At 40.7% G+C, this 26893-nt stretch overlaps 1 protein-coding gene across 2 annotated transcripts in view; it reads right to left on the bottom strand.

The window, feature by feature from the left end:
* Positions 1-26893, bottom strand: part of lrfn1 (leucine rich repeat and fibronectin type III domain containing 1) — a 141395-nt gene that overhangs the window by 100534 nt on the left and 13968 nt on the right. Inside the window, exon 2 of one of the 2 annotated variants that reach the window (XM_017490191.3) lies at positions 5108-5216. The exons of the other annotated variant lie outside the window; for it this stretch is intronic. The gene's annotated coding sequence lies outside the window, so the exon portion shown is untranslated. The remainder of the gene's footprint in view (positions 1-5107; positions 5217-26893) is intronic. 2 annotated transcript variants of the gene reach the window in all.

Here is a 26893-nt window from a genome sequence, read left to right as displayed (position 1 = left end):
AGAGAGAGAGAGTGAGAGAGACAGACAGAGATAGAGACAGACACAGACAGAGAGAGACACAGAGATAGAGAGACAGACAGAGATTGAGAGAGACACAGACAGGGAGGGAGAGAGAGAGAGAGAGAGAGAGAGAGAGAGAGAGAGAGAGAGAGACACAGACAGGGAGAGAGAGAGAGAGAGAGAGAGAGAGAGAGAGAGAGAGAGAGAGAGAGAGACTGACTGAGAGAGTCCAGCTGAATAAGATGATTAGAAATAGAAATTGGAAGATGATGTCTAGGAACAGAACAGGATCTTATATGAAGATAATTATGGTTATGATGTTGTGGAGCTTTAATGATATCATTTGAAACAAGTCTAAAAATGCAGGTCTGTGTTTATTTCTGGAAAATCATTAGGTGCAGAGAGAAACCTGTCATGGCTGCAGCATCACTTTCCTGTTTTTCCTTCTTTTCTTTCTTGCCCTTTAGCTCTCATTTATTTTCTCACTGTCTCGTCCTTCACGATGCCTTTACTCTCCCTCACTCTCTTTCTCTCTTCACATCCTGTGTTTCATTCCCCCCTCCCCCCCTCCCCTCTCTAGCCTGTTCTGTTCTTTATTCTTCTCAGTGTCTTTATTCCGCCTTTCTGTTCTCTTCTTCCGCTTTTCCATCTCTCAGATTAAGAGCTCCACAGTCGTGATTTCTCCCTAGCACAAAGTGGCTCCTCGGGAAGCTCCGGAGAAAATCCATCTGTCGCACCCTGCCACTTCATCTACCTGTCTTTCTCTCTGTCTCTCTCTGCACAGTTAAGAGTCTCTATGACCCTGAGGTGTGTGTGTGTGTGTGTGTGGAGTTCAAACCGAGGTCGAGTTCCTTACAGAGAAAGCTTTCTGCAATATCATAAAAAGAAAATCCAGAGCACTCACTGTTCGTATATGATCTTTATAAGGCTGCATTAATTGTCGCCACGGCAATGATGTGTAATGATGTTACGGGGTGATTAAGTGGATTTCCTGTTACCACCCAGACGATGATTTTCCTATAGCAGCATGCTCCCAAGCGTTTTATTACGAACCTTCTAACCAATCAGAATCCAGAATTCGACAGCACCAACACATTCAGAAAAGTACTAAAAATAGAGTACCCACTGCTAGCATTATTTAGCTATTTAGCCATGAGCTAACCTGCCAGGATAGTTTCAGAATCTTCACTTGCTAGCTCGCTAACATGACTGGAGTCATAGTCCTAAGCGTTCATAATACTCCCATAATAATAATAATAATAAGCATAATAATAATGCTAGCTAAAAGCAAGCGCAAGGTAACCTAGAAAGACTTCTGACAAGTTATATTTATAAATGTTTCGGATCTTTTAGACTGGTGCTAACCAGCTAGCTAACATAAAGTTAGCTGACATGATTTCGGAGAGGATTTGTGATGAAGTTGAATCGTTTTATTACTGATCGTAGCTAACTGGCCAACATGAGCTAATCTGACAGGAATCTTTATGAGAATGTTCTAAACGTCCGTGATCTTCACAGCGTGAGTGTAGAAGCTAGATGATGTCTTTGTTCAGAAATGGATTTTCTCGGCATTATTTAAATGCCTGTCTTGTCACCGTTGCTCTTCAGTCGTCCTTCCCTGCAGGCGAGTGTTGGAAAAGTTGTTAAACGCACCTCTGTTTAATTGGGATGTCGTGTAAATTGACTCTTTCGCATTATCGCTGTGTATCTGTTGAATACTGACGATGACCTTTAACGATAGACTGTTCCAGCACACCCTTGTCGACTTCGTACTATTTCCCATTTTGGGCAGATCTCAATGGGGTCATTCCTATGTTCCCAGTGCCCTGTGTTCCTCAAATTTAAATAGGACCCTGGGAATATAGGACCGTTTTACAGAAAGACTAGTAACTGAGAGACTAGCTACAGAGAAACTAGTTACAGAGGATCTATCTACAGAGAGACTAGTTACAGAGAGACTGGTTAAAGAGAAACCAGCTACGTAGAGACTAGTTACAGAGAGATTAGTTAGAGAAATCTAGCTACAGAGACGCTAGCTACAGAGGGACTAACTACTGAGAAGCTAGCTACAGAGGATCTACCTACAGAGAGAATAGTTACAGATAGACTAGCTATAGAGAGACTAGTTACAGAGAGACTAGTTACAGAGGGACTAACTACAGAGAATCTAGTTACAGAGAGACTAGTTACAGAGATTCTAGTTACAGAGAGACTAGTTACAGAGAGACTAGTTACAGAGGGACTAACTACAGAGAGACTAGTTACAGAGATTCTAGTTACAGAAAGACTAGTTACAGAGAGACTAGTTACAGAGGATCTAGCTACAGAGAGACTATTTACAGAGAACCTAGCTACAGAGAGACTAGTTACAGAGATTCTAGTTACAGAGAGACTAGTTACAGAGAGACTAGTTACAGAGGATCTAGCTACAGAGAGACTAGTTACAGAGAGACTAGTTACAGAGGGACTAGTTACAGAGAGACTAGTTACAGAGGGACTAGTTACAGAGGATCTAGCTACAGAGAGACTAGTTACAGAGATTCTAGTTACAGAGAGACTAGTTACAGAGAGACTAGTTACAGAGGATCTAGCTACAGAGAGACTAGTTACAGAGATTCTAGTTACAGAGAGACTAGTTACAGAGATTCTAGTTACAGAGAGAGTACTTACAGAGAGACTAGTTACAGAGGGACTAACTACAGAGAATCTAGTTACAGAGAGACTACTTACAGATATTCTAGTTACAGAGAGACTAGTTACAGAGAGACTAGTTACAGAGGGACTAACTACAGAGAGACTAGTTACAGAGATTCTAGTTACAGAAAGACTAGTTACAGAGAGACTAGTTACAGAGGATCTAGCTACAGAGAGACTATTTACAGAGATTCTAGTTACAGAGAGACTAGTTACAGAGAGACTAGTTACAGAGGATCTAGCTACAGAGAGACTAGTTACAGAGATTCTAGTTACAGAGAGAGTACTTACAGAGAGACTAGTTACAGAGGGACTAACTACAGAGAATCTAGTTACAGAGAGACTACTTACAGATATTCTAGTTACAGAGAGACTAGTTACAGAGAGACTAGTTACAGAGGGACTAACTACAGAGAGACTAGTTACAGAGATTCTAGTTACAGAAAGACTAGTTACAGAGAGACTAGTTACAGAGGATCTAGCTACAGAGAGACTATTTACAGAGATTCTAGTTACAGAGAGACTAGTTACAGAGAGACTAGTTACAGAGGATCTAGCTACAGAGAGACTAGTTACAGAGATTCTAGTTACAGAGAGAGTACTTACAGAGAGACTAGTTACAGAGGGACTAACTACAGAGAATCTAGTTACAGAGAGACTACTTACAGAGATTCTAGTTACAGAGAGACTAGTTACAGAGAGACTAGTTACAGAGGGACTAACTACAGAGAGACTATTTACAGAGAATCTAGTTACAGAGAGACTAGTTACAGAGAGACTAGTTACAGAGGGACTAGTTACAGAGAATCAAGCTACAAGGAATCTAGTTACAGAGGGACTAGTTACAGAGAATCTCTTTACAGAGAGACTAGTTACAGAGAATCTAGTTAAAGACAGACTAGTTACTGAGAGTCTAGTTACAGGGAGACTAGTTACGGAGAATCTTGTTACAGAGAGACTAGTTACAGAGAGACTAGTTACAGAGAATCTATTTATAGAGAGACTAGTTACGGAGAGTCTAGTTACAGAGAGACTAGTTACAGAGAATCTCTTTACAGAGAGACTAGTTACAGAGTATCTAGTTAAAGACAGACTAGTCACTGAGAGTCTAGTTACAGAGAGACTAGTTACAGAGAGACTAGTTACAGAGAATCTATTTATAGAGAGACTAGTTACAGAGAGACTAGTTACAGAGAGACTAGTTACAGAGAGACTAGTTACGGAGAGTCTAGTTACAGAGAGACTAGTTACAGAGAATGTATTTACAGAGAGACTAGTTACGGAGAATCTTGTTACAGAGAGACTAGTTACAGAGAGACTAGTTACAGAGAGACTAGTTACGGAGAGTCTAGTTACAGAGAGACTAGTTACAGAGAATCTATTTACAGAGAGACTAGTTACAGAGAATCTATTTATAGAGAGACTAGTTACAGAGAGACTAGTTACAGAGAGACTAGTTACGGAGAGTCTAGTTACAGAGAGACTAGTTACAGAGAATCTAGTTACAGAGAGACTAGTTACGGAGAATCTTGTTACAGAGAGACTAGTTACAGAGAGACTAGTTACAGAGAATCTATTTATAGAGAGACTAGTTACAGAGAGACTAGTTACAGAGAGACTAGTTACAGAGAGACTAGTTACGGAGAGTCTAGTTACAGAGAGACTAGTTACAGAGAATCTATTTACAGAGAGACTAGTTACGGAGAATCTAGTTACAGAGAGACTAGTTACAGAGAGACTAGTTACGGAGAGTCTAGTTACAGAGAGACTAGTTACGGAGAATCTAGTTACAGAGAGACTAGTTACAGAGAGACTAGCTACAGAGAATCTAGCTACAGAGAGACTATTTACAGACACACTAGCTATAGAGAATCTAGTTACTGAGAATATATTTACGGAGAGACTAGTTACAGAAAGACTAGCTACAGCTACACGGAGACTAGCTACAGAGAGACTAGCTACAGAGAGACTAGTTACCGAGAGACTAGCTACAGAGAGACTAGTTACCGGAAGACTAGCTATAGAGAGACTAGTTACAGAGAGTCTAGTTATAGAGAGACTAGCTACAGAGAGAAAACAAGACGCTTATCCGGCTCGTTCTAAGTGGGGAATGTGATCAAACTGGAACTTTTTGCTGACTATCCCTGATCTAGGGAGCAGCCATCGCTGCTGTAATAACAATCACCAAGTCATCAAAAAAAAGTTAACGATGACATTTGTGTTCGTGTCTGTGTGTCTGTGTGTGTGTGTGTGTGTGTGTGTTTTCATCCTTTTGACTGTTAGAGAATGTTTTCAGCTCCATGCAGTGATATTTATTGTGTAGTGTTCTAATAACATTGCACAGCTACCCACACAAATGATGCTCACTCAAACACACACACACACACACACACACACACACACACACACACACCTCCTCATCTCCGGATCCAGGGTGATAAGTGCACTCTGCACTTTGCACCATCAATTATGTATAAGCTCCCTCTCTCTCTCCATCTCGACTCCTCTGTCTCTGGTCTAGGCTGGAGAGAGAGCGAGAGAGAGAGAGAGAGAGAGAGAGAGAGAGAGTGAGTGCTATTTAAAAACCGCACAATCGATAAACAAAGGTTTTTATGTTTTCGGATCGTCAGATTCTATGCTATGTGTTTCCAAAAACAGAACTTTTTTGCAGCTCTGGTGCTCAAGATGAAGGCTTGTCTTGTGGGAATGTGCGAGACATTAGTGATGGCTGGCTAAGGATCCAACCGAGCTGACAGCGATATAATATCTTACACACACACACATACACACTCTCTCACACGCACACACTCTCTCGCTCGCTCTCTTTCTCTCTGTCTCTCTCGCTCTCTCTCTCTCTCTCACACGCACACACACACACAAACCTGCATTACTGCACATTTTCTTTCCATCAAAGCTAAAAACCACATCCAATTCTGAAAATGCATCATATTTTTTTCCTCCCCATGTAGCGGATCAGAGCCGTCCTTCCCATCAGGCCATGCAACATGATCCAGGAAGCAGGGGGGGGAACATGATAGCGCTGAAACAGCTAAGACGCAGCGGTTGTGCGAGGTGAAAGACTTGCTGAGATGATCAGACAATGTGCAACTGAATGAATCGGAATGAATTGTTTAGCTGAATTGACTTGTTTTGAATTGAATTGAGTTGTTGAAATCACAACAAATTTACACAAAACAAATATATCCAACTATAGTAATGCCATGGCATTATCCTCTAACGAGCTGCATATTTTATCATGCTAAACTATGATAAGGAAGCTTTGAAGCTTTGAAGATATGAAGCTTTATGCTGTTGAGTCAAAATCACAAACTCATGAATCATGTTCATATCGAAGAACTGAATAGAGTCTGCTTTCAAGGTGAAACTGACACTTTAGTAAACAGATAATCTGTATAATAATAATAATAATAATAATAATAATAATAATAATAATAATAATAATAATAAAATCATAAATGAGAAGTTAACTATAAGATAAAAAGATAACGTAAGAGCAACTGAATGAATCTTTCAGTTGAATTGACTCAGAGTCATTTAGGAGATATTTAAGAGAAATTAACTTAAATGAATCTGAACTCATCTTTAGCTGAAATGATTCGTGAATCAGTTTGATTTAGAAGAACTGAACAAAATGTATTTTTGTGGTGAAATTGGCACTTTAGGAAACAAATTTACCCACAAATAACAATCTGCTTCAAACACAAATGTTTCAAATCATTAGGAGACTCCGGTATTTGATGAAAATTTGAATCTATGCATTATATGATGATAATATATGAAAAGTTCACTGTAAAACATCTAAAATAAGTTTAACTAAATGAATCGAAACTAATCTTTAGCTGAATTGACTCATGAATCAATTTCATATCGAAAAACTGAAAAGAGTTTATTGTTTTTATACACTTAATAATGATGATAAAAATAAAAATAAAAAATAATGGAAGTGCAACTGAATGAATCTGAATAAATTTGAATGAATCTTTTAGTTGAACTGACTCAAATGACTTGAGTCTTTTAAGAGAATCACGTCCTGTGAGCGAAGCCATGCAAGTTGTGTGAGAAAGCACATTCGTTTTAGCCAGCCGTCTAGCATTAGCATCGACGTTACTAGCCATGAGCTAACCTGACAGGATTTCCTATAAGATTTTAATCCACAATATTCAGTGTTAGAGTCAGCCATCTAGCTAAGATTTACCTAGCTAAGTGAAAATTTCTGACAGGATTTTTAGTCATATTCATACCGTTGCTTTTAATAACCCTCACTGTTTACATTAACCATCTAGCTAGCATTAGCAGACCTTGTTAAATGTACTGCTAATGTTAGCAAGCAGCTAACATGAGAGGATTTGTGAAGGATTTTCATTCACAGTATTCACGAATTGTCATAATATTCACTCAAAATGCTAGCTAACTGGCTAACTCAAGGTAACAGAATTTCTGACAGGATTTTTAAAATTGTATTCATCATTAGTTATTCGTATCCACATACCTAGCATTAGCTAACCTAACAGAATTTCCTGCTAATTCCTGCTAATTGCCCAAATCGTGTATGCGTGCATTTTAAAAAGGAGCAAATGCCACCTTAAAATGAAAGAACGAAAAAAACAAACAAAGCGCTGACTGATAAGTAGCAACAGGAGAACAATGCCTCTTTCATGACCCTTGTGTGGATGAGTGATTTTGCCATTCATTTGAGCAGAGGTGCACTGATTTAAATCAAACTAGGCCACCTTCAGAGTGCAAGCCACAGTTTCATGGTTTAGCATGATTGGGTCAATCCCACAGTGGCGGCCATCTTTCACAGGCAACGGCTTGGAAAATGTGTCTTTAAAAGGCAATGAGGACACGGTCTTCAGGGACCAGTCCATGGATCCCACGCCTCCTGCTTTCCCGTCTTAATCTACAGAAACTCACTCACACTCACTCAAACACACACACTTACTGATGTAGCGCAGTTTTTACAGGTCTGGACATCAGGGACAGCTTTAGAGTCGGAAAAACGAGGCAAATATCGAAGCAGGGTCGGCCCTAATTTGCCGATCTTGATTGCTTATTTGCAGCAAGCAATTACGAATTAATTAAAATTCAGCGAAATGGCTCCAAAATGGTCGCCTTCATTCATTTACATTTCAGAGCCGGTGCCAGGGGATGAGACGGCTTTAAATAACCACGCTAGCCCTCGGCGGCCGCTGGCTTCGGTCCTCGACTCGCATATTAATCTTTATAATTAACACATGATGTTCAACAGCGTCCAAGAAGAAATTCTCTCATGGACATGTTGGTCTGTTTTAATTTTATGACATTACCCACAATGCTGTTCGACTACCTACTGATAGCGATGCAGTGGGACTATCTGAAGACCACGATGCAGCAGCGCTTTAATCCTTTAGTCTGTCCAGCTCTCTCACTCCTCATCTGTACACTCTGCTCAAAGAGAACCGCTTCCAAAGATTCAACTTTCATGCTAATACCGCCAGCAAGGAATAAAATAAAACACCTAAGGGATGTGCTGAAAATAACCAACAGGAAAATAATCAACAATTATCAAATGAATTTGGAGGAGCTAGCTATGAGCATGTGTAACTTAGCTACCGACATTTTACAGCAATGATACTACACTATACTATACATCCATGTTACGTCCTTCAAAACCACTGAATTAGCAAAAGTTAGCACACCCTGAGTTTCCTGAGATCTGGTTTAGGAAACTTCAGCATCTTCATACATCTGGTTTTGTTAACTAATCAAGCAATACAATATGCTGAACACTGATTCTGCAGATGTTGCAGTCAGGGGTGAACTCAGCACTTCCTGTAGAAGTCTGCTTCATGCTGTTATTCATATAAATCCAGCCACCAAATGCTGCCTGCCGGCGAAGAACAATTTTAAAATTAATAACACTACTAATTACACCTCATCATCAGTCCACACACATGTATCCTCATTGTTATCATTTTGTCTTCTGGAAAACACGTAAATATATTGTGTAGCTTCTGAAGGGCAGTACTAAATATGATCTTTAAACAAAATACTAACAATTTACATCAATCATGCTGTTCAAAAGTTTATACGCCCCTGGCTCTTAATGTATCATGTTGCCTTCTTGAGCATAAGTGAACGTTTGCACCTTTTGCAATAGTCGTGTACGATTCCCTCAGTCGTCCTCGGCGTGAAAAGATGCATCTCAACATCATATAGCCGCTGCTGGAAAGGACTCAAATATGCAGAAGATGCTGGAAAAGTAAAGAATGTGCAGGACCTGGAGGATTTTTCTGAAGAACAGCGGGCAGTTTAACTGCTCAGGACAAACAAGGGACTTGCTAAAAACTCTCACAAAACATAAACACATAAAAACTGATCATCCAGGTAACGACACACAGTATTAAGAAGTGTGAACTTTTGACTATATGTAAACATCTGTATGTGAAATATATATATTTTTTGCAGATTCTACAAGGCGAATGTAAACTTATGACCTCAATATATGTATGTACTGCGCAGGTGTGATCACATGAGCATTTTCACATGGAAGGAGATATTTTCAGAAATGCTGTTTTTTGGGGATTTTTTTTTAAAGCAAAGGCACAAGAACTACAATAAAATAAAAAAAAGTATGAGAACACATTTTAGAATATCTTGAATATTCAATATTGCACTAGTGATCTCAGACAGGGCCTCAGACGTTAAGAGTCGTATTTCAGCTAAAGGTATTCTATATTTGCGTTTGGTTCTGATATGTTAATTAGGCGATCACCTTAAGTCAACAGGATTTAGTATATCTATTATGAAACTGCACTCCAGTTGAAATTCCGACAGGGTTTGAAAGCAAAGAGGAGGAAAAACACAGCAAAGGTCAGCATGTCATATTCCCTATAATCCTCCAAATTACCGTGGCTTCAAAATCACCAGCTCGGAGATTGCACGGTCGTGCCATCAAACACGGGTTGGTGCGAGATGAGTAATTTACAGCCTGATCATAATTCAGAGAATGTGTGTGTGTGTGTGTGTGTGTGTGTGTTTGTTTGGAGATAATAGACCTGAGAGGATATTTTAGCAGGGGGAATTAGTCCACCAATGCCATGGTTTGATGACACCAATCCAGGAATCCAAAGTCATTAGCTTGTTTACCATCTAAAGCGAGTCAATCTCCGTGGCTTCTCAGATGTGTGTGTGCGGGTGTGTGTACACATATTTAGTCCTTTGTGAGGACCAAAAGTCTTCATATTGGGCCTCATTCATCATACTGGATATGAACAAATCGTGGTGTTCCTGAAAATCTAGGTCGTTTGGAAAAATGTTCGTATCCCACGCCTCACTCCGGATCGTAAATTCACACACAAGGAGACTCACTAACGCGAACCTGGAACGATCGGATTCAAAACCGAGTTACTTCGTGAAAGACGGTCGCTTCATGTTATTGGCTTGAAAGAAAGCAATTCCAAAACAAATCCGTAAACTAAGAGAAATAAGATTAGCTGCAGTGGCTGAGCTGCGTTAGTAGAAGATTTAGCGCATGTTCAATATGCGCTCGTTCACTGTTTGGTCACCATTTTTGGCATTTTCAGCTTTTTGCCTTTCATGGAGTTCTGTGGGTGTGGCTTAAGCTAATTGTGCCATGAACAACATGCTTACAAGAAATACAGATTTACATTACATAATACAGATTTCCTTCTGGTTACTAAGGATAGGCTCAGTTCCTCATCAAATTAGAAAATTGTGTGTGTGTGTGTGCAGTAAATATCAGGTCTGTTCACCTCCCACCAGCGGCAGCTGTTGGACTTCATCTCTCAACCTGAATGTGATAAATCACTTGGAACACTGTGGTATTACTCTCTCTCTCTCTCTCTCTCTCTCTCTCTCTCTCTCTCTCTCACACACACACACACACACACACACACACACACACACACCTTGAACCAGTTAAAACCAACCTGTATGTATCCAAAGCCCCTCTTAATCCAGCCTGACCAGTTAGAACCAGCCTGCACATATTAAAAACTCTTCTAAATCCAGTAAACCTGTCCTGCTAGAACCAGTCAAACCAGCTGGAACCAGTCTGGGAATGTCCAAAATCCCTCTAAAACCTTCAAGCCAGACCAGCTGATCCAGCTAAATCCAGTTTACTGGCCTAGGGTGTATTTTTTTGCCCTGAAAGGAAGAATTATATAGATTGGTGGGATTTACATTTAAAAGCAAAATAATTGTCCACATTTGTAATCAAATGTTCGTTCCCTGTATGGAAAAATACAGCATGCAAATCACACAAAAACCATCATTCACACACGCTGTAGCAAAAGCATGAGGTCTAAATAGGACCAGAATCTTCTACACAGCATCATGAGCATGTGAGGATGACCAAACACACACACACACACACACAAACACTCAAAAAAATCAAGGCAAAAACACTGATTAACGCATTACTTTTTTATGCCCAGGATTCGTCTCACGACACAAGGGCGGCGCAGAGGAAGTGTAATCACACGCGCTGATCAAACACAGCATGAAGAACGACGGAGATGCTTTGATTAGCAGAGAAAAAGAACCTCAGCTCCTATAATCACAAAGTAATTATGAAAACCGGGTGAGATTACCATCTGAAAGCCAATCAGGTGTCGAAATCGGTTCCACTCTGAGAAATGTATTGTTACGGTTCTTTGTAGAGGAACATTCTGTTCGTGAATCCTGCTGATCGTACACGTAGCTCGACGAAATCTAAAAATGTGTTTTAATACAACGCTAATAAAAGCACCACAAATCTAAATCTTTAACTCCTGACACGGGTGGCATAAAAGCTAAATGCTATTTCACCTTGTTTTGCGTGAACCCTTGGTATTTCTAACTGACCTGATCCTAATGATCTTAGAGGCCTGTTCGGTTTATATTCAGTAAACATATCTGTAATGTATTTAGGTCCTAGGCCATGTATTGATTTTCTAAATTAGCAATAGTACTTTAAAATGAATTCTGAATGTAACTGGAAGCCAGGTTAAATACCTGAGGACTGGAGTAATACGCTCAGATGGTTTTGGTTGGGGCGAGAATCCTCACAGCGGTATTCTGAATGAGCCGCAACTGTCTAATGGTCTTTTTGGGAAGACGGGTGAGAAGTCCATTTCAGTAATCCACCCTGCTGGTATTGAACGCATGAACAAGTTTCTCTAAATCTTGACTGGAAATGAAACACCTACTTCTGGCTCTATTTTTTGCTTTGGTGATTGTTTTCACCAGAGTAGTGAAACGTTGATCAGACTCCAAAATGACACCAAAATTCCTGACTTGATCTCTTCGTTTTTTGACCCCTGGAGTCAAGGTACGTGTTCGACTTGAGACTTTCAGCTTTGTTTCCAAATACAATGACTGTTTTGTCTTTGTTTAACTGAAGGACGATTTGGCACATCCAACTGTAAATTTCATCAAGGCACTGGCACAGGGAGTCTGTGGGGTCATTACGCGACAGGGATAGGTAGATCTGTGTGTCGTCTGCATAGCTATGGTATGCAATTTGGTTCCTCTTTATAATTTGGCCTAGTGGGAGCATATACAGGTTGAACAGCAGCGGAACAAGGATTGAGCCCTGTGGGACTCCACACGTCATGGATGTCCACTCAGATTCATGATCAGATATGTAAAGTGGTTTAGCTGTCAAATGCAGATTTTCAAGCAACTATGGGCTTTTACTGCACCGCAATATTTTTTTTATTGCACTGACAAGGACTGTTACTCTTATTTTTCTAAGAAAAAAGGCAAGAAAGAGAAAGAAGAGTTTGAAGGGGAAAGAGAGACAGGGCAGGATAAAAAAACAAAAAACTATATTCAATTATTTATATTTATGTTTATATTTTTATTATATTTACTCATATTTAAATAAAACAAACAAAGAAACGTTAAAAAACATCCCAACTAGAGACCCCCAGTGTATCTCGGCCATTTCCACCACGAGCTAAACTAAACTGACCGAAATGTTAATCAATAATAATCCGACGGCTAAAAATGTCTACAGATTTCAGTGACTAAAACTAGACTAAAATACTTACAGTTTTCTCTGACTAAGATAAGACTAAAATGGACAGACTTTTAATCAAGGACAGCTTTACTAAAACAATGACAACAACAACAACAACAATAACACGATAAGGTTGCCTAACTATGATAAAAACAATCAAGGACATTTGACACATGACTAAAACTAAAACTAAATTAAAAAAAAAAAGCTGACAAAATGAACACTATTGGCTACTCATTTTAACATCATAATATAATAGTAAGCCGAATACTAGCTAACTTGCTTTGCAAAATGACACTTTGCTGACAAAAAAAAAGAGATTATTTTTAATTCTGTGTGTTCTTGGATGTTCTTAAGGAACTTCAGAAGCTTGAAGCTTGTTAAAGTACAGTAATAATCCCTGTTATCAACTGTCTAGCTTTGTTACTACTATGACCAGAAGGGCCAATTATTTTAGAAACACACACACACACACACTCACACACACATACACACACACACACACACACACACACACACACACAAACACATGTATACACATGAGAAAAGTAAAAAAAAAGATCCAGCCATCAATCATGATTTTCGTCAGGGAAAACTCGGCAGCTGTGAAATAAATAATGCCTGTCAGAGCGTCCAATCAAACGCCATGTTCGAGCTCGGTGAATAATAAATACATGCTACGTGTCATTAGCATCCTCACACAGTGAGCTGCCATGTACTCACACACAGACACTTTTAAGTCTGGCAGATCTCCAAGCTATGCACCGGGCTTAGCCTTGTACATTACAATCACAGCTAATCTGTTGGCCTACAGTAACCTTTGGTCCAAACGGTTCTCTGTAGTCCAAAACTTTTCCACAACTTAAACACCATTACATCGTTAAAACGATACCAATCTCCACTTCACTATAATATAATCTCTATACATCAGCTCAGGCACTAATGCTCAAGCTATAATTAATAGGGGGATTTTTAAAAATTTTATTACATAGCACTTATCAGGAGTGTGTGTGTGTGAGAGAGCTATTCCAACGGTTAAAAAGTATGGTGAAGAACTTGATTCAAACTAATTTTCTAACAATAGCGCAATTTTTTGTTAATGTGCTCATTCTACTTTGTTATCGGTTCCATAGTAAAATATTTGCTCATTCACAGGGATGTTTCCTTCTTGTCAGGAGGCATTTACTTAACATTCATGGAAGGAGTCTCCAGTGCCAGCGCTTTGTGAGAGGTTTTTCCGACCTCTTCAGGACAGAAGAGTTTACACTTTGGCGGTTTCTTGGTAACAAGGCAAGCAGCTTGTTATAGAAAAGTAATCAACACCTTCTGGTCAATCAGATTCCAGAATTCAACAGCGCTGTCGAAATAACTACATCAGCTGTGAACGTTATATAGAATCTACTGTAGAAGATACAACCGCTAACCATAGTATAATAATATACTTTTATTTCATTGTTAAAGTCAACAAAAGGACATTTCTGCACTGTTGTAAATCAATCTGCGTTAGATATAAGTGCTGTGTAGCTAACAACCCGAAAAATGAACAGTTGGTGGAATGCTCATGCATTTAAGAGTTAAAACGCCTCAACACTAGATAAACATTACGGAGTTATTCATCAAGCACCGACACTTTGAGAGATACTGCGGGTTGATGGATTGTGTACTTATGCTGAGAGATGGTGAGGGAAACGGAACAGCCGGAGAACACCTCTGGCTTCAACCTCAGAGCTTGTGTTGTTGTTTTCGATTAGAAGTGAATTTATTAACTGGAGAAGCAGATCACGGCCGTGAGCTTTTCCTTTTGTACCAAATTAATTTAAATCTTAAATACAGTACCGGAACACTAGATGATGACAAAAACCGTTGTGTCTACGCAACACTAGAAACTCGAATGTTTGCTGAAGAATCCAGAGGCAAAATGCAGGTTCTGACACTTTTTCACGACGGCCCTTTTCTCAATCAAAAAAGTCGTAACTGTGGCGAGCAAGCTCCTTCGTGTTCAGTTTAGTCTGAGGTATATCAGGTACCTGGGGACTTGAAAGCTGTCTCACTGACCTCCTTTACATTTCCTTCTCCTTCCTCCATTAGTCAAATATGGATCTAAAGCGTCAGAGTGCCATATTTAAGGAGTCTAAGGAGTCTGAGGAGTCTAAGGCGTTGTAACCAGAATACTAACATGAAGATTAGTAATAGTTCGTTTATTGATTAACTAATCATTGGATCACATTGTACTATACATTATGCGAATCCTTGAGGTAATTCAACAAAAGGTAACAAAACTCTCTGTTTTCCATGTTTTCATTAACGAATATGCAATTATGCGATACAACCTGAAAACCGTTTGGGTAACAGATTTTGTGTGGACACTAATACAACAGAAGGGCAAGTATTACATTTGTTTAAGTCTGTTTCTGCTCTTTGAAGATAAAAGAAAGCAAAAAATAAATCGCACTAAATAGCACTTCCTTGTATTCCTTGTGATTAAACAAACATATGACAAAATAAAACATTAGTTACACTTCTCTTTTACAAACAAAACAGACTTCATTTGGACCAACCACTTTCTATCTAGAGACCAAATAACTGTGCCAAATCAATGCACCAAACTGTAATTATCCTTGTTGCCCAGGTGGTATCATCAAGGGTACATCTCCGTACCTTCACCTACATCTTTTACCTGGGAGAGTGCATGTAGTGCACTTTTAATTATCTTTTACTCTTTGAAAGGGTATATCTGTGGTCTTTAAGGTCCAATTATGTAGCTTAAATTTTTGTACCTAAGACATACTAAAGGTACAATAGATGTACCCTTGATGGTACCACACAAGCGACAAGGAAAGGTCATTTAATTTCTTGCATTTCTCACGCTTCTTATTCCTGCTGATCTTGTCGACATTATCATTTACCCCATTTGGTTGATACTTTTATACAAAAGTTAAGGGCAATGCTGGGATTTGAACTCACGACCTACTGATCATAGGCCCATGACTTAACCACAGAACTACAACTGGCCTATGGGCCTGTGGCACTTATTTGAGCCTTTCTGTGTATTGCCATCTCTAAACCAAGGTTCTGGGTTTCCTTTGCAGACTAAACCTTAGGTCAGGCCCAATCCTCTGCTTCGATTGATCTAAAGAGTAAAGTGGGCATGTTAGCACCACTTGGGATTGATGCAACCATCATTATTGCTGTCCAACCTAAAATTTTTGCAGATGTTCCTGCATACAGTATGATCCCTGCCACTTGTTTTGAGCTTTTAAATGTATTGCTGCATCTAAAACAAGGTTCTAGATTGACTTTGCAAACTAAACCTTAGGTTCTGTCCGATACAATATCCGTTTGCTTTGATTGATCTAATGTGGAAATTTGTAGTTCCTCATATACTGCATAGTTCCTATGACACTGAGCACGTGCACTCAACTTCTTTGGTCGACCATGGCGAGGCCTGTTCTGAGTGGAACCTGTCCTGTTAAACCGCTGTATGGTCTTGGCCACCGTGCTGCAGCTCAGTGTCAGGGTCTTGCCAATCTTCTTATAGCCTAGGCCATCTTTATGTAGAGCAACAATTCTTTTTTTCAGATCCTCAGAGAGTTCTTTGCCATGAGGTGCCATGTTGAACTTACAGTGACCAGTATGAGGGAGTGTGAGCGCGATGACACCAAATTTAACACACCTGCTCCCCATTCACACCTGAGACCTTGTAGCACTAACAAGTCACATGACACCGGGGAGGGAAAATGGCTAATTGGGCACAATTTGGACATTTTCACTTAGGGGTGTACTCACTTTTGTTGCCAGCGGTTTAGACATTAATGGCTGTGTGTTGAGTTATTTTGAGGGGACAGCAAATTTACACTGTTACACAAGCTGTACACTCACTACTTTACATTGTAGCAAAGTGTCATTTCTTCAGTGTTGTTACATGAAAAGATATAATCAAATATTTATAAAAATGTGAGGGGTGTACACACTTTTGTGAGATACTGTATATAGGAACTACAAGAACCTCCACTATCTCTGTCTGTAAAACAAGGTTCTGGATTGCCTTTGCAGACTAAACCTTTCGTCTGACACTGTACTCCCTTGCTTCAACTGATCTAAGGTTAAATCTTGTTCTTGCTGTCTATCCCCTGGTGGGATTTTCTCATCTTAGGCACCTCTGAGTGGATGCGGATTATTCTGATACAGCACCTACACAGGCAGAAAGAGAGACTGATTTCCTAAAGAAGTCAAAGAACATGCCATGGCTAGTGTTACCTATAAACAATCCACTGCTAAGGCAGAGAGAATCCCTTTAGCACTGGCATGTCATCCAAATAATATAACAGCTGCCAAAGATATACGTCCCCCAGGATGATCCAGAGACTGCTTCGTTTTTTTTTTTGTTTTTTTTTTTTTAAATGAAGCTCTGCTGGTCTATTGATCTTAAAGCCCTGCTCATCAAGAATGAAATAAACACAGCCATTAAAGGGTCATTTTAGACACCATCCATCACTCCTCATGCATAACTTTAGGGGTTGATTATCGTCTGTCCTGCAAGACGCAATCAGCTGTACATCAGGAAAACCAAAAGAACTTTTCAAAGTTTTGTCGAGCTCCTCTGTTGCATAAAATGAAGCATTTCTTCTATCCAGGGTTGAGACACTTCAAGAGCAATGGGTATAACGATAATGATATCGCTATTAGCATTGGCTATTCAGTTTGATGACGGAACACCACTTGGATTCGTCAGAACAAAGATTAGAGGTTCCATCTATCTATCCATCCATCCATTATCTGTACCGCTTATACTAACTACAAAGTGTCTCGGGGAGCTTGAAGTCTATCCAAAGGGACTCAGGGCACAAGGTGGGGGATGGGGTGGCAACCCATTGCAGGGCACAATCACACACATTCACACATCACAGACAATTTAGAGATGCCAATCAGCATAGAACTTACAATTAAGAGATGCCAATCAGCCTTCGGATTTGGGAGGAAACTGGAGTACTCAGAGAAACCCCCTGAAGCATGGGAAGAACATGTAAACTCTGAACACACAGGGTGGAGGGAGGATTCGATCCCCAACCACAGTGGTAAGGGTGCTGACCAAGCCAATGTGCCCCCCATTAGCAGGTTCAATTATTTGGAAAACTGAACTCTACAATGATTGGTCAATTGGAGAAATTAGCAATGGCAGTAATAGTTATATGGATGACGTAATCAACAGGTATTAAAAACATTCATGGCATAAAATCGAGCATTACTTTTATTCCAGTGGCAAGACAATTCTACAGCAATGGATTCGACATCACTATTTGCATTGGTTAGTCAGTTGAATGACATAACACCACTATGATTGGTTAGGTTAGTTAGTTAATTAGTTAACAGCTTTAGAATTTAGTCACTTGGATTACTTAATTAGCATTGATTGGCTTGATTAGATGTGTGCACGATTTTAAAGATATGATCCCTGGAAGTAAAGGCAGAGAAAAAGATTTTCCGCCATGCCTTGCGGCTGATTTGTTAAAAAATCTAATAAACACTGGCATGCTTCTTAGCTCACGCCTCATGAAAAGAGTTTTAGTTTGATCCTTGTCGACACTAGATGTCAAAAATGCATACGGATCCTCAGCTCACACTGCTCCAACTTGAATAAATAATGTAAATTCTTTGTGAAAGATTTTCTTCACAGCTGTTAGAAAAGGAAATATCAGCGTACATTTGCATTGATAACTCGTTTTGTAGTTACTTGATGTAGTTCATGTATTATATTTTATATTTTATCATGTCAACTCATCTGCATTGCCCTATTTACAGAATGATAAAATAGTGAATAGTAAAGCATGAAGCATAAAATAGTAGATATGTTTCACTGAGAGCATACTATTGCTAACGTTAGATGGATGTGTTCCCAGTTAGCAAGCTCATCAATGCTCTTACTGACTACTCCGTTAGTCTGCTGACTGGCTTAAAGTCCTGCCAGGTTGGCTTCATTTAGGCCTTTAAACAGCTCAAGTCATCTACTTTATTGTTACAGTTCCATAAAACGATTGTAACTTGGCAGAAAAGGCTAGATTCCATGTGTTGCTACAGGACTTAGCCATGGACGTTGTCTATAACAAACACTTCCACAGGATAAGCATCTGTTCTCCGCTGAGCTCTCGCCCTCTAAAATACCATCAGCTTTTCTGGCTGTAAATGGAAAGTGCTGACCTAAAGCGCTGACAACAGCACCAACCTTAAGTGTAGCGGACACCAGCAAGACCTTAAACACAGACTAACTGTGTATAACAATTAAATATAATTTATATATTTCCCTCCTTATCGTACAAACCCATTTTGGCTCTGCTCATCATCAACGCAAAAGCTATAAAGCAAGAAAGATGACATGGTGGTAAATTATTTAGAAATTTAACCCCAGTAATCTGCATATCCTCATAGACTCAGCCATTATTGTGTTCCTTGGCAGGCTACTTCCAGCAGTAAAAAACCGGAAATGTGAAAAAGCGAGATTGGTCAGTGTGCTAAATTAGAAGAAATGGGACTGGTCAGTTTAGTGAATTAGCAGAAGTAGGATTGGTCAGTTTGGTTAAGTAGAAAAACTGGGATTGGTCCATTTGGTGAATTAAAAGAAGTGGGTTTGATCAGTTTAGTGAACTAGAGGGATTGTGGGATTGGTCAGTTTGGTAATTTCTTAAAACCGGGATTAGTCAGTTTGGTCAATTAGAAGAAGCGTGTTTGGTCAGTCTGGTGCATTAGAAGAAGCGGGTTTGGTCAGTTTGGTGAACTAGAAGAAGGGGGATTGGTCAGTTTGGTGAATTAGCAGAAGCGGGATTGCTCAGTTTGGTTAATTAGAAGAAGCGGGATTGGTCCATTTGGTAATTTATAAGAACCGGGATTAGTCGGTTTGGTGAATTAGCAGACGCGAGATTAGTCAGATTGGTGAATAAGAAGAAGTGGTTTTGGTCAGTTTGGTAAATTAGAAGAACCGTGATTGGTCAATTTGGTGAATTAGAAGTGGGATTGGTCAGTTTGGTGAATTAGAAGAAGTGGGTTTGGTCAGTTTGGTGAATTAGAGGAAGTGGGTTTGGTCAGTTTGGTGAATTAGAAGAAGCGGGTTTGGTCAGTATGATGAATTAGAAGTGGGATTGGACAGTTTGGTAATTTATTAGAACCGGGATTAGTCAATTTGGTGAATTAGAGAAGCGGGATTAGTCAATTTGGTGAATTAGCAGAAGCTGGATTGTTATTTAAAGTTTCATTTATGTAGTGCTTTTCTAGACACTCAAAGTGCTTTACATAGTATGGAGGGGATCTCCTCATCCACTAGTGTGTAGCATCTACATGGATGATGCAATGGCAGCAATAGTGTGCCAAAATGCCCACCACACACCAGCTATTAGCAAAGATGAGAGGAGAGGAGAGTGATGTAGCCTATTCAGAGATGGGGAATATTAGAGCAATATTAGGGCCATGATAGAGCAGGGCCAATGGGGGAATTTCGGCAGGACACCGGAGGTTGTACCCCTACTCTTTACGATAAGTGTCCTGGGACACCTCGGTTTAACGTCTCATCCGAAAGACAGGATTGATCAGTTCAGTGAATTAGCAGGAACAGGATTGGTCAGTTCAGTGAATTAGCACTTCCATTCTGACAGATGGAGATTTCACACACAGAGCTTTCACACCTCGTAACAGTGCACGCACACACACACACACACATACACACACACACACACACACACACACACACACACACACCCTTTGGACAGATCTTTCTGCATGTCCACAACACACTCACATTGATGACATTATAAACACTAGCCAGTCCTTCAACCCCGCGGTGTTCAATACACACGATGCTAACAGTTTTGCTGCTGTATTGACATTTTTATACCCTCGTTAGTCTCCATAATGAGCACTGCAGAAATAATTCTGTGTTTATGAGGTGTAATGTATGTATTCCCTTCTGTGAAAACAAGGATTAATGAAATGAAATGGAGGAGGAAGAGGTGATGAGGGAGGATGAGGAGGTGATGACAGAGGATGAGGAGGTGATGAAGAGTGGATGATGAGGCGATGAGGGAGGATGAGGAGGTGATGAAGAGAGGATGAGGAGGTGATGGAGGATGAGGAGGTGATGACAGAGGATGAGGAGGTGATGAAGAGTGGATGATGAGGCGATGAGGGAGGATGAGGAGGTGATGAAGAGAGGATGAGGAGGTGATGAAGAGAGGATGAGGGGGTGATGAAGGAGGATGAGGAGGTGATGACAGAGGATGAGGAGGTGATGAAGAGAGGATGAGGAGGTGATGGAGGATGAGGTGATGACGGAGGATGAGGAGGTGATGAAGAGTGGATGAGGAGGTGATGAAGAGAGGATGAGGAGGCGATGGAGGATGAGGAGGTGATGACGGAGGATGAGGAGGTGATGAAGAGAGGATGAGGGGGTGATGGAGGATGAGGAGGTGATGACGGAGGATGAGGAGGTGATGAAGGAGGATGAGGAGGTGATGAGAGGATGAGGAGGTGATGAAGGAGGATGAGGAGGTGATGAGGGAGGATGAGGAGGTGGTGAAGAGAGGATGAGGAGGTGATGAAGGAGGATGAGGAGGTGATGAAGAGTGGATGAGGAGGTGATGAGTAGATGAGGAGGTGATGAGAGGATGAGGAGGTGATGAAGAGTGGATTAGGAGGTGATGAAGAGTGGATGAGGAGGTGATGAGAGGATGAGGAGGTGATGAAGAGTGGATGAGGAGGTGATGAAGAGAGGATGAGGAGGTGATGAAGGAGGATGAGGAGGTGATGGAGAGGATGAGGAGGTGATGAGTAGATGAGGAGGTGATGAAGAGTGGATGAGGTGATGAGAGGATGAGGGGGTGATGAGTGGATGAGGAGGTGATGAGAGGATGAGGAGGTGATGAAGAGTGGATGAGGTGATGAGTGGATGAGGAGGTGATGAGTAGATGAGGAGGTGATGAGAGGATGAGGAGGTGATGAAGAGTGGATGAGGAGGTGATGAAGAGTGGATGAGGAGGTGATGAGTGGATGAGGAGGTGATGAGTGGATCAGGAGGTGATGAAGAGAGGATGAGGAGGTGATGAGAGGATGAGGAGGTGATGAAGGAGGATGAGGAGGTGATGAAGGAGGATGAGGAGGTGATGAAGGAGGATGAGGGGGTCGAGGTCACCCGAGGCTGAAATGTACACAGGAAGAAATTGTGATGAAAGAGGAAACATAAAACACACCAGTGTATCAGATTTCTCTCATAGTCTCTCCTCTCCTGATTGATTTTCTCTCCATTTTTCATTCCCATTATTTGTCCCCTTTTTCCCCTCCGTCCTTTTCTTCTGTTTTTCAACTGCTCTTTTTTTCTCTCTCATTTCATTTTGTCCTCCCTCATTTTTATATCTCTTTCCCCCCTTCTCTATCATTCTTCCTCTTTATATCTCTCCCGGCTTTCTCCACCTGTCCTTTTGCTCCATCTCCCTCCTTCACGCCCTCACTCTCTGTCTCTCTCTTTCTGTCTGTATGTCTCTTCATCTGTCTTCCTTTCTCTCTGTACGTGTCTCTCTCTCTCTCTATGTCTGTGTCGCTCTATTACTGTTTCTATCTTTGTCTCTCTCTCACTTTATCTGTCTCTCTTCCTGTCTGGCTGCCTCTTGGTCTCAGTCTTTGTCTCTATTTCTGTCTCTATTTGTCTCTCTGTCTGTCAGTTTCCTTTTATTCCCTCCTTCCCTTCTCTTACCAATTTCCTTGTTATTTTTCCTCCCCTTTCTTCCTATTTCTTTCACTTCCCCTCTACACTATTCTACACTAGATGGTAGATTTCATAGTGCATAGTGTAAGTGCTTAGCACAGTTTAGCGGTTAGCACGTCTACCTCGCACCTCCAGGGCTGGGGGTTCAATTCCCACCGCTGCTCTGTGTGTGCGGAGTTTGCATGTTCTCCCAGTGCTCCTGGGTACTCTGGTTTCCTTACCCCAGTCCAAAGACATGTAGGCTGATTGGCATTTCCAAATTGTCTGTAGAGTTTGTCCAGGGTGTCCACCACCTCATGACTTGAGTTACTTGGGATAAACTCCAGGATCCACCTGATAATGTATAGATGGATGGATGGATGGATGGATACCATTTCCCATTCGTTTTAGGAAGAGTCCTTTGGGGCAGATTGAGTCAAACAGCCTTTTAAATTCTGCAAGTGAAGATCTTAGTGTTGTTTTGGAGTTAGTATTTGACAGTGATAGTGTGGAGGGTGTAGAAGTGGTCAGATCTTCTGTGTTTGGGTAAGAATCCAATTTGACTTTTCTCTAGAATGTCGTGGGTCTTGTATTAATAATAGAACAGAACATTTCCCCCAGGCTGCTATTGACACATATGCGTCTCTAGTTGTTGGGCTCAGATTTGTCTCCTTGTTTAAAGATTGGTGTGATTAGGCCTTGGTTCCAGGTGTCCAGAAATTGTCCCACACTCAGTACCACGTTGGACGGTTTTATTATGGTTGTCTTGAATTTATCGTTGGTGTATTCGATCATTTCATTTAATATTCTGTCAATGCCACCTGCCTTGATTGGGGTTTAATGTCTGTAATCTATCTGTTAGATCCTTCACTGTAATTGGGAAATCTAATTGTCTTGAATTTTTTCTTTTCGGGGTTTCAGATTTGGTTTTTATTTCCTTTTAAGCAGGATTAATTTCAGTTGCTTTGCTCAAATTTTCAAAGCGTGTCCTCTGTATGTTCCCGTTTTGAATAGCCAATTCTTCCTGGTGTGGTCTAGAGTGTGTTCAGACGTTCCAAAAGTTAACTAGTATTTATTGACTCCTCCATCACTTGGAATAGTTGGACTATATGTCCTTCTTTTTTAGCTCTTAAGAGCTCATTTGAGAGCTTCATGGTCTCTGTCCTGTCTTTAGCGATCTCTTTCTGTCTCTCTCTCCCCTCCATCTCACTCTTTCTATCCGTCTTCTCCCTCAGGTTTCTGTCCTTCTCCTTCTATCTTGCTATCGATGTGTATCTATCCATTTCTCTCCCTCCTTCATTCTCTTTATCAGCATTGGTGTGTCTTCCATCCCATTCTCCTCTGTGTGGAAGAATCTATGATCTCTGTTTCTCTTCATCTTGCCATCCACTTTGCCATCTGTTATTCCTTGTCCTCCCTCCATTTATATCTTTCTATTTCCCCATCTCTGTTCTTCATCCCTTTTTCTCCTCCTGCTCCATTTCCGTCTCTTTACTCTCCCTCCATCTTGGTCTCTCTTTTTCCCTCCTATTCTCTGTCCATCTAAATATTTAACCTTTCCATCTCCCTTTCATGTTTCTCTTTTACTCGTTTTTCTTTCTCCTCCCCATTTCTTTCCCTCTTCTCATCTGTCTTCTCCCTCAGCTTTCTGTCCTTCTCCTTCTATTACTCTATCCCTTGTGTGTTAGCCCTGTCTGTAGCTCTCAGTTTCTCTCCCTCCTTCTTTCTCTCCATCAGCATTGCTGTATCTTCCATCTCATTCTCCTCTGTGTGGAAGAATCTCTGATCTCGGCATCCTGAGCTAATGGAGCCATCTCTCTCTCTCTCTATCTCTCTCTCTCTCTCTCTCGGGAGAAAACAGGTTCGTGTGAGGACAAAGTCAGCGTTGTTTTTTGCTTCCTTTTCACACTGATTTCCCCCAAACGACACTTCTGACATCCATGAAAGTTTCTGTAAACCTCTCTGTCCTGTCATATCACAACACTTCTCTTTCATTCTCTCTCTTTATCTTTTCCTCTCTCTGTGTGTTTGCTTTTCTGCCTCTGTCTCTCTCAATCTGTCTGCCTCTTTCCTATCATCATAGCCAAACATTCTCTCTCCTTCATCCTCTCTCTGTCTGCCTGTCTCTTTCTCTCTTCCTGTGTGTATCTCTCTTTCTGTCTGTCTCAGTGTGTCTCTATTTATCTCTGTCCTGTCCTGTCTGTCTGTCTGTCTGTCTCTCATAGTCTGTCTGTCTATCTGTCCTGTCACATCATAGCACAACACTTCTCCTTCATTCACTTTCTTGCTATATGTCTATCTCTCTTTCTCTTTGTGTCTAACTCTATCTGTGTCTTTCTGTCTCTCTGTCCTGTCCTGTCTGTCTGTCTGTCTATCTGTCCTGTCACATCATAGCACAACACTTCTCCTTCATTCACTTTCTCTCTCTTTGTCTCTCTCTCTCTTTCTGTCTGTCTCACTGTGTCTGTGTGTCTCTCTCTGTCCTGTCTGTCTGTCTCACTGTCTGTCTCTTTCTGTCCCATCACATCCCAGCAGAACACTTCTCCTTCATTCACTTTCTCTCTCTCTCTCTCTCTCTCTCTCTCTCTTTGTGTCTGTCTCTCTCTGTCCTGTACTATCTGTGTATCTGTCTGTCTATCTCTCCTGTCCTGTCTGTCTCTCTGTCCTATCACATCTAGGCCGGTCACGATAGCTACTTTTTGCTGGGCAATATATCGTCCCAGAAATAATTGCGATAAACGATATTATTCTGGTTTTAAGACCATTTTATGCCACTGATTATATAATGATAATATAATGGTATAATAATGCAAGTACACCTTTTAAAAGAACAAAAAACTTTTCATTCTTAAGAATATTTAGACATTGGAATTTATTTTTAAAAAATTATATCCTAATTAAATAAAACATAAATAAACAATAAATACACCTTTGTTAACAAAGAGGTCATATTTGATCGTGACCACATATCTGTAGTTGCAGAGTAAAAGGAGAAGAGTGTTTTATCTCCTTCACTTTGTTGTACAAGGCTGGAATGGCAGTTGGGGAGATGTACATTTGTTTCATGGCTGTATCGCTTTTGCTATATAGGGAGTTAAGCCAAGGCAAAGGCATCTGTAATACTTGTCTGGAAGACCGCTCTCCGTCTCCAACTGCGGTTTTTGTTCCCAGATCAAAACTGTATGGGATGCTTATGTTTTAGATGAGTTTTTAGGTTAGTTGTATTGCCTCTTTTCACTGGCAATCTTTTCAAACAAAGTCGACATACCGGCGCGTTCACGTCAATTGGCTGTCCTCTCTTATACGGCTTAAAGACAGAATGTTCCCACACTGGAGCTGTGGATTGCAGCTTTGAATTTGGACTTATTCTTCCAAACTGGCTGTAGTCGTCAGGAAAACCTTCACCTGTCGCTGTCCGCTCTGTGTGTGTGGAGGAGCTGCCTGAGTCCCAGCGCCGCCTCTGACACAGAGAGCAGACGAGACGACTGGGGCAGCACGATCGGATAAAACGTTGGTGACATTCATTTTGATGTCAGTACAATGGGTGATATATTTCATCACCAAAAATCATCGAGGTCATGTCCATACATCGTGCGATAAATCGATATAGTAATTATCGCCACAGACAACATTCACATCCTTCATTCACTTTCTCTCTCTCTCTCTTTCTGTCTGTCTGTCTCTCTCTGTCCCATCATATCATATAGAAGAAGAAGAAGAAGAAGACTGTCATATTGTTTAGTGATGACTCATAGCAGCGTGCTTTGATGTTAAACTGCGAAGCGCATGTATAAAATGCATAAACGTACTAACAGATTGCGCCTAAATACAGTGCTCTTAAACTTATGGTCAAGGGCGGAGTTAGAGTCTCGCGGTCTTCTGCTTAAATCCTGTGACAGTTCGTGAGATCAGGTTTCGGAGTCGGGAGGTTTACTGATGAAGGGTAAAGGAGCACAGTCGGGTTTCACACTGACTCAGTGCTGATTAATTCGTAGCCGTGAGGTTGCATGGCTTCTGAACTTCCTGTACACAGAGGAAGTGGAGGTTAAACACTGGTTCTGTGTGCGTGGCTCACTTTAGTGTGACACTGGCAGATGTCCATTACCTTCCAGCCTTCATAATTAACCTGCTCTTCTTCCTTCTGCTTCTTTTCTTTCCACCTATTTCATCGTCTTCGTTTTAATTAAAGTCCATATTCTTTACTGAGCAAAGACTCTCTCTCTCTCTCTCTCTCTCTCTCTCTCTCTCTTTCTCTCGTTGCCACTCAAATTCAAATTCAAAACAGTTTTACTGGCATGAATTGGAGTTAAAGGAAACCACGACTATGAAGACTTGTATGTCTTATTAGATTACCGCTGACATACGCTGTATAAATCTGCTATACTCTAGATTTTCTCAAATTAAAAAAAAAAAGTCTTTGCACTCGTAGGCCATTGCTGTTTACATCACAG

This window comes from Ictalurus punctatus, chromosome 17 (genome assembly GCF_001660625.3).
Source record: "Ictalurus punctatus breed USDA103 chromosome 17, Coco_2.0, whole genome shotgun sequence".
Taxonomy (NCBI): Eukaryota; Metazoa; Chordata; class Actinopteri; order Siluriformes; family Ictaluridae; genus Ictalurus; species Ictalurus punctatus.
Note: the sequence above shows the minus strand (reverse complement) of the source record. Positions and strands in the feature narration are given on the sequence as shown.